The following is an 8,609-nucleotide window of genomic DNA, read 5'->3' on the forward strand; positions in this document are numbered from 1 at the left end:
ACAACAAGATAATCAATCATGTATACACATTATCCAACCATGGACCACATGCATAAATGACAACTGAGTTTAACCATGACATGACAACAAGATAGCCTTAGAGGTTCACTTGGTGAACTAATCAATAAGCCAAGCAATAGCATAACCATAGGTTCAATTGGTGAACTAACCAGATGTTATGATGATGCCCGGTGAATTCAGAGGATATAATGATGTTATTATGATTCTCGGTGAATTCGGAAGAGGTAATGATGATATGATAATGTTATGTGTGGTAATTATATATGTGCATACATCGATGTATGTATGGTTATGCTCTGTGTGGATAAACCTATTTGTGTACTTGGGACATGATGTCTTCTTGGTAAATTGTTATCCATTCTTTATCATTAATTACTAGATAAGAGGTGTGACCTTTGTTAACTCTAATTATAACTAGAAGTAGATTATTCCGATTATTGGGTTAAGGCTAATTGATATGTGTAATTTTGTGTAGAACGAAGGGCTCACCTAGTAAATCTACTTGACTTGGATAATGGTTATATTATGGAAGTTTGCCTAATAAAGTGGCTTATGTGATAACTGATTGTCTCTAATAAATGACTATAAATTATAGGTTGAAGCCTAGTGAACTAGTTGGTAGACCATACTTAGCTAAAATAGGGAAACTAATCCTTAAGGTTGTGACGTGCTTAATGATAATAACCTAGTATTGTATAATGAGTGGTTAAGTTGGCATCTAGTATGTGATACCGTAGTGGCTTAATTGATGACTTATATAATTAGGAGGCTAATTAGAAGATAGATTTGAGATGGGTGAATAAATAATAGTGCTGGTAACTTGTAACTTTTCCTTATTTTATGACTATTAAACTATTAGACTTCTAAACTAATGGTTCATAGAAATTGAGGATAGCTAGTATAATCTATACATGAAGTTTATTAATGAGTTAGAGATTAAATAAATATATAACCATGTTATGGTGATATCGGCTTCGTTGTGGAAAATTACGGTATTAATGATGATTGTAAACCTCGGTAAGAGTCCATGGCTGGAATGTACAACCCACAGCTTTGGTGAGTTTCTTGTGAAGTTGTGCCTTGATATGTTGATGATATGATCTTTTGGTGTACTCTCCGGTGGAATGGGATGCTGTGATGAGTTCTTGTTCGTTTTCCTTGAGTGTACTTCCCGACGGTATGAGACGTTGTGGTAAGTTCTTTTGCTTTATACTCTAATGATGGTAGTTATATTGATTATGGTAATTACATGATTGTTATTGTATATATATGTGGCTTTACGCTTCCAAAATGATTACTCATGTTGTATGAAAGTTATGGTATATGTGGATATGTAATGTCATACTATTGTTCTAGTTGATTAGTTATCTTATACAGTAATGTCAGAGAAGATTTAGGTTCGATTCTGTAACTTGATTTTAAGTTATTATCTTACTCTATATCATCATTATATCGAAATTTAGCTCAGTCGGCTGATGATGCCTGATGAGTACCCGTGTTTTGGTACTCATACTATACTTTCGTATCTTTTTGGTGCAGACCCAAGTTCTAGTTGCCACCATTGAGTTGAGATCATACCGTGTTGATAATCAGGAGATAGAGTGATCTCTTGGAGTTCTAGTTTCCCTCTTTCCCTTCTATCCTTATTCTGTCTTTTGTATTCGAGACGAACGTATAAGACTACTTAAGACTATTAGATGTTGAGTTGTAATTTCTATTGTCGAATGTAGAGATGGTCTTGTACTAATACTATCATATCATGAGATTGGTATTTGAATATTAGTTGCTTCTTTGTGGAATGTATTTGTTACATCATGTTCCCATATAGGGTCCATGTTGGACGTTCCTACCAAGGTAACCCATTGTATTAGCTCCAGGTTATGGTGTTGGCTTACCTATTGGTGGGTTATGGTAGGTGCCATCATAACTCGAAAATTGGGTCATGACACATAGTCTCATCAGTCTAATTGTGTTGGTTTTATTTCTCATTCATCTGAGGTCACTCGAGTTGGCTAGTTTATGAGGTTAAATCCTCCAATCTTTACAGACTCTAACATTGAGGATGATCCTTAGGGGTTCATTGATGAAATAGAGAAGATTTTTAGTATGATACATACTGTTGATTCTAAAGGTGTAGAGTTTGCTGCATATCAATTAAAAGATGTAGCTTATCAGTGGCATGAGGAATGGGAAACAATGAGGGGTAATGATGTTGAATAGATTGTGGGATGAGTTTTTAGGTGACTTTCTTGATCAATTCTTTCCTTATAAGTTGAGAAAAGCTAAGGTAAAATAGTTTGTGAACTTGAAGTAAGGAAAATGAGTATGAAGGAGTATGCTATGAATTTTTAGCAGTTGTCCCGTTATGCTCCAGTGTTAGTGGCTAACATGAGGTCCAATATGAGGAAGTTTGCTTCTGGGTTGTCCTGTGATTTGGTATTTGAGTGTAATGTTATGATATTGAACAACAATATGGAAATCTACACCTTGGTGGTTTATATGTAGTAGGTAAAGGATGTGAAAAAACAAGTAGAGATGGGAGAGAGGTAGAATAAAAAGTTCAAGTATTCAACGAAGGGTACATGTCAGTAAAATAGTAGGAGAGATGGTAGGTAGTGGACCAAGAAGAAGAATTGGGGGAATTGTTATTCGATGGCTAGTACTTTTTATTTTAAGCCTTCTGGTGTGTCGCCTTCAAAATAGTAATGGTCCTAAGGCATAGTGTGTCCCATCTTATGTTAGAGGAACTCAGTCAGGCCCACCTTATCTTCCTTGTCTATTTTGTAGACAGCTACACTGTGGATATTATGAGGAGGGGAGGAACTTGTGTTTTAATTGTGGTCAGCCTGGTCATATGTAGGGAAATTGTCCTATAGCTAAAGTTTCCATTGGAGGTAATAAAGTTCTGGTTTCCACTTCTTCAGCTTCGGCATCTAAGGGAGTCACTTCTGGTACCGGCATTGCTCGGAATCAACTTTATGCACTTGCTACTCATTAGGAATCCAAGGCATCCCCTAATGTTATTACTGGTATGTTACAACTCTTCTCTTGTGGTGTTTATTGTTTGCTTGATTCAGGTTCTACCCTATCTTATATGACCTCTTATGTGGCTTTGCACTTTGGTTTTGGTCTTGAAAGTATTTTTGACCCTTTTTTGTTTCTAATCTAGTGGGTGATTCTATTATTTCTAGAAAACTCTATAGGGGTTGTGTGGTGTCCATATTTCATAAAGAGACATTAGTGGATTTGGTAGAGCTTGATATGGTTTATTTTGATGTGATCATGTGGATGGATTAGCTTTATTCATGCTATGCTTCTCTGGATTGTAGGACTCGAAAGGTCAGTTTTCAATTTTGTAATAAACCTATGATCAAATTGTAGGGGAGTTCCTTTGTGTCCAAGTGGAGGTTTATTTCCTACCTCAGAGACCTAAAATTGATTTCCAAAAGGTGTCTGTATCATATAGTTTAGGTTAAGGATTCTAATTCTGAATGTCCTTATTTGCAATATGTCCCTGTGGTTAGTGAATTTCTTGAAGTATTTCCTACTGATCTTCTTTGAATTCCTCCCCATAGGGAAATAGATTTTAGGATTGATCTTCTAACAGATACCTATCCTATTTCCATTCCTCCTTATTGGATGGATCCGACTGAACTAAAGAAGAAATTAAAAGACTTTTTTAATAAGGGCTTTATTTATCCTAGTGTTTCTCCGTGGGATACTCCTGTACTTATCGCGCAAAATAAAGATGGGTCTCTCCAAATATGTATAGACTATCGTTAGCTGAATAAGGCTACAGTGAAGAATAAGTATCTTCTTTCAAGGATTGATGATCGTTTCGACCAACTTCAGGGTGCTAGGTGTTTCTCTAAGATTGATCATTGTTATGGCTATCATCAGCTGAAAAGTTGGGAGGTTGATATTCCAAAAACTACTTTCTGAACCTGATACAACCATTATGATTTTTTGGTTATGTCATTTGGATTTACAAATACTCTGGTTGCTTTTATGGATCTTATGAATTGGGTGTTCAGGCAATTTCCAGATTTGTTTGTCATAGTCTTCATTGATGACATCTTAATGTACTCTAAGAGTGAGGAGGATCATTTTAATCACCTCTGAATTGTGTTGTAGACCCTTAAGGACCAGAAATTATATGTAAAGTTTTCTAAGTGTGAATTTTGGTTAAGTGTTATGATCTTTCTTTGGCAAATTATTTCTAGTGAGGGGATCAAAGTGGATTCACAAAAAGTTAAGGCAGTTAAGAAGTGTCCTAGACACACGACTCCAACAAACATTAAGAGATTCTTGGGATTGTCTATGTATTATTGGAGGCTTGTAGAGAGTTTTTCGAGTTTTGTTTCCCCACAAATGAAGTTAACTCATAAAAAGGTTAAGTTTTTGTGGTCCGATGCTTGTGAGGGTAATTTTGAGAAGTGGAGCGATAAGTTGACTTCTACTCCAGTTTTGACCCTACCCAAGGGTACTAATGGGTTTTTGGTGTATTGTGATACATCTCATGAGAGATTGGGTTGTATTTTAATGTAGCATGGTAAGGTCATGGCCTATTCTTCCATGAAACTTAAGGTTCATGAGAGAAATTATCCGACTCAAGGTCTAGAGTTGGTGGCTAATATTTTTTCTTTGAAGATCTGGCGCCATTATCTATATGGGGTACATATGGATATTTATTCTTACCATAAGAACTTCCAGTATGTGTTTAAGTAGAAGGAATTTGTATAAACCCGAGACTACCCCTTAGTCGTTACACGTTGCTTACGATCCCGAGAGACCACAAGCTAACCCATGGGCTGGTACCTGCAGTGAGCACTGAATAATATAATCATGAATACGGAAGAATAACTGAATTGTCATAAAGTTTTAAATCATGAAACGACTACTGAATTATGAATCTGGCATAATACTGAAATCTAAATAATCTGAATAGCTAACTGTAGTGTCTGAAAAGCCTCTAAACTGAATACTGTGAGTTGATGGGACAGGCCCTAACTAACTCTACTAACCACTGAGATAAAGACATGAAGTAATATAATCTATCCTCGGATGATGAGAACTCATCACTGCTACTGAACTGCTGATAATCTGAGGGACTAAGTATGACCCGACAACTGAACGTCAACACCTATGATATGATACATCATAGCACAAAAGAAAGATATGCGATCAGTACTTTGAATGTACTGGTATGCTAAATGAGGTAGGATGATATGCACAGTCTCATGAATAGGAATAATAATAATAATTAACTAGATATGGATGAAAAACATGGAGTACTGAATAAAGAACATGGAATCTGTAGATACTGAGAATACATAAAGATTTGTAAATACTGAGAATGCATGACCAAGCATATAACATAAACTGAGTAAAATCTGTAAATTGAAATACTAAAAATACTGATATCTGTATGCTTTGATCAAACAACACTAAGACTGAATAACTGAGTTGGGACTGTAACTGAGACTATATCTGAGACTGTGGGAGGTATCATCTAACCGACATTCCCCATTTGAGCTAATCGGGGTCCAACCTGTAACCTCAGTTGGAAGGGTGTTAATACCGTGCCATGGATACTACCAATGGCTGTGTGGATCTACTAAAATGATATAATGTCCCAAGGAATAAGGGTGTCTACCTGAACTGACAGGTGACCCCTGCGAGATAGTCAAGCCTAATCTGACGGGTGACTTTCATATCCTATGCTGGCTATGTAGTTCTGGAGTATAGGGACTTCTCCTAATGACTCTGTCTATCAGACGGGGAATCCTTCATCTCTATACTCGCTCAGTGCTAAATCCTACTCCTAACAGAAAGATACTAAACTACTAGACTATTCTGAGTTTTATTGACTGATATTTGGCTATTCTGACAATGCTTATAGTATAATCTGTAGTTATTCTGTAATGTACTGAGAATAGACTTAAAAAAATGGCTATGGATTTTGGGTATTCAATACCCCCAGGACTCAAAACAACAATACTAAAAAGACACTAAAGCTTAGGGGACAAAGCATGAAGGTTTTTATTAAATCAATCACTCTTGTAGGCATTTTATCAAACACTTGTAGTTCATGGTTCAAAACAATCATAGAAATGTCCTAAAACAAATAGAAATAGCATGAATCCAACATAATAGAGTTAAATCGTGGTCTTGTTCAATAAATAACAACATTAAAATATGGAGGATTAAATAATAACAATAATTTCATAGTAACCTGGTATAGAATTATAGTTCATAGAGATTCATGGGTGAAATCACAATTTAAAACATAATAAATTGAAAAGATCACAATTTTGTAATTTAAAAGGGTTGCTTGGACTTCATGGATGAAAGGGATCCATGTGTGAACATATAACATACCTGGGATAAAGAATTTGGAAGGATTGATGGAGAGTTCTTGAGGTTTGACCTTGATTATTGAAGGTTAGGGTTTTGCTACTTGAGATAATCTTCTTGATTTTTGGAGGAAAATTGATTAGAATAATGCCCAATTTGGTTATTAGGGACTTAATTTTGTGTTTGGGGCTGAATGGGACAAGGAAAAAGTACTTAAAAGCCCTTGGAATTAAAACTCAGAACTGACTAAAAATTTTGATTTTCTGGGATGGCGCGACGCGGTGCTATCACGTCGTTTTAGTGGAATCGGACAACTGGGAAACTGGTCTGTGGCGCAAAGTAGGGAAATCACGGTCCTTCACTGATTAGGACCTACAAGTTCACCGCTATGGTGTGGTATCGGACTTTGACACTGGAAATGGACATATATCAAGTTGGCCTATGGCACAACACACCAGGATCGCAGACCCTCAATGAATTTTTCAAATGGGAGATTGGCCTGCTCCACAATGTGCTAAAGGTTAAAATGATGGTGTTTAACGACTGAAACTTAAAATCGCTATAACGTTTTACCCGGTTATCCGATTTAGACAAATTTTATATCATTGGAAAGCTAACTGAATTTCCTACTTAATGGAAGGCTCTAAATTGAAAAATAATGAGTGTTTCAAAATTTTATAAATGAATACTCATGTATTGGGACTTACATTATGCTAGAGAAATATGGGGTGTTTTAATATCTCCCCCTTGGGATCATTCGTTCTCGAATGAAACTAGTTAAGCTGAGGAAACTAATAGACTAAGATTACACATTAAACATACATATCTGATGCACGGAAAGGATGACTAAACTGATTCATGAATGCATGACTGACATGAATATGATGTGCAATTGAAACTGAGCATGATAGAGAGAAATCTTAAGAAGATTAGTACCTTATACTGAATCTGAATTTGTGGAGAAAAGATGAGGGTACTTGGTTCGTACATTTGCCTCTTCTTCCCAAGTGGCTCCCTCAATGGACTAATTCCGCCAAAGAACTTTGACTAGTGGAACTTCTTTGTTCCTTAGTCTGTGAACTTGATGATCAAAAACTTCGACTGGAACACTGGGTGTACTAAGGCTAAATCTGAAGGCAACTCAAACTCGTAAGCTACCTTTTCAAAATGACTACGAATTCTGAAGGTACCGACATATCGGGGACTGAGTTTTCCTTTCTTGCCGAATCTCTTAACTTCTTTCATGGGAGAGATTTTCAAGTACATAAGATCACCGACCTCAAATTCGAGATCCTTTCTCCTCATATATGCATACAATTTCTGTTGGCTCTGGGTATCCCTAAGCCTTTCTCTGATCAACTGAACCTTCTCTAATGTATCAAATACCAAGTTAGGCCCTACTACAACGGCCTCACCTACTTCAAACCAACTAATTAGAGATATACATCTCCTACTGTAGAGAGCCTCAAATAGAGCCATATGGATACTGAAATGATAGCTATTATTGTATGCAATCCATCCTCGGATGATGAGGACTCATCACTGCTACTAAATTGCTGATGATCTGAGAGACTAAGTGCGATCCTAGAACTGAGCGTCAACACCTATGATATGATACATCATAGCGCAAAAGAAAGGTATGCGATCAGTACTTTGAATGTACTGGTATGCTAAATGAGGTAGGATGATATGCATGGTCTCATGAATAGAAATAATAATAATTAACTGGATATGTATGAAAATCATGGAGTACTGAATAAAGATCATGAAATCTGTAGATACTAAAAATGCATGAAGATCTGTAAATACTGAGGATGCATCACAAAACATGTAACATAAACTGAGTAAAATCTATAAACTTAAATACTAAAAAATACTAATATCTGTATGCTTTGGTCAAACAACACTAAGACTAAATAACTGAGTTGGGATGTAACAGAGACTATATCTGAGACTGTGGGGGGTATCATCTAATCAAAATTCCCCAATTTAAACTAATCGGGGTCCAACCTATAACCTCAGTTTGAAGGGTATTAATACCATGCCATGGGTACTAACAATGGCTGTATGGATCCACTAAACTGATATAATGTCCAAAAGACTAAGGGTGTCAAGCCTGAACTGACGGGTGACCCTTGCGAGATAGTCAAGCCTAATCTGATGGGTGACTTCTCATATCTTAAACTGGCTACATTGTTCTGGAGTATAGGGACTTTTACTAATGACTCTAC

This window comes from Capsicum annuum, chromosome 5 (assembly GCF_002878395.1).
Source record: "Capsicum annuum cultivar UCD-10X-F1 chromosome 5, UCD10Xv1.1, whole genome shotgun sequence".
NCBI classification, from domain to species: Eukaryota; Viridiplantae; Streptophyta; class Magnoliopsida; order Solanales; family Solanaceae; genus Capsicum; species Capsicum annuum.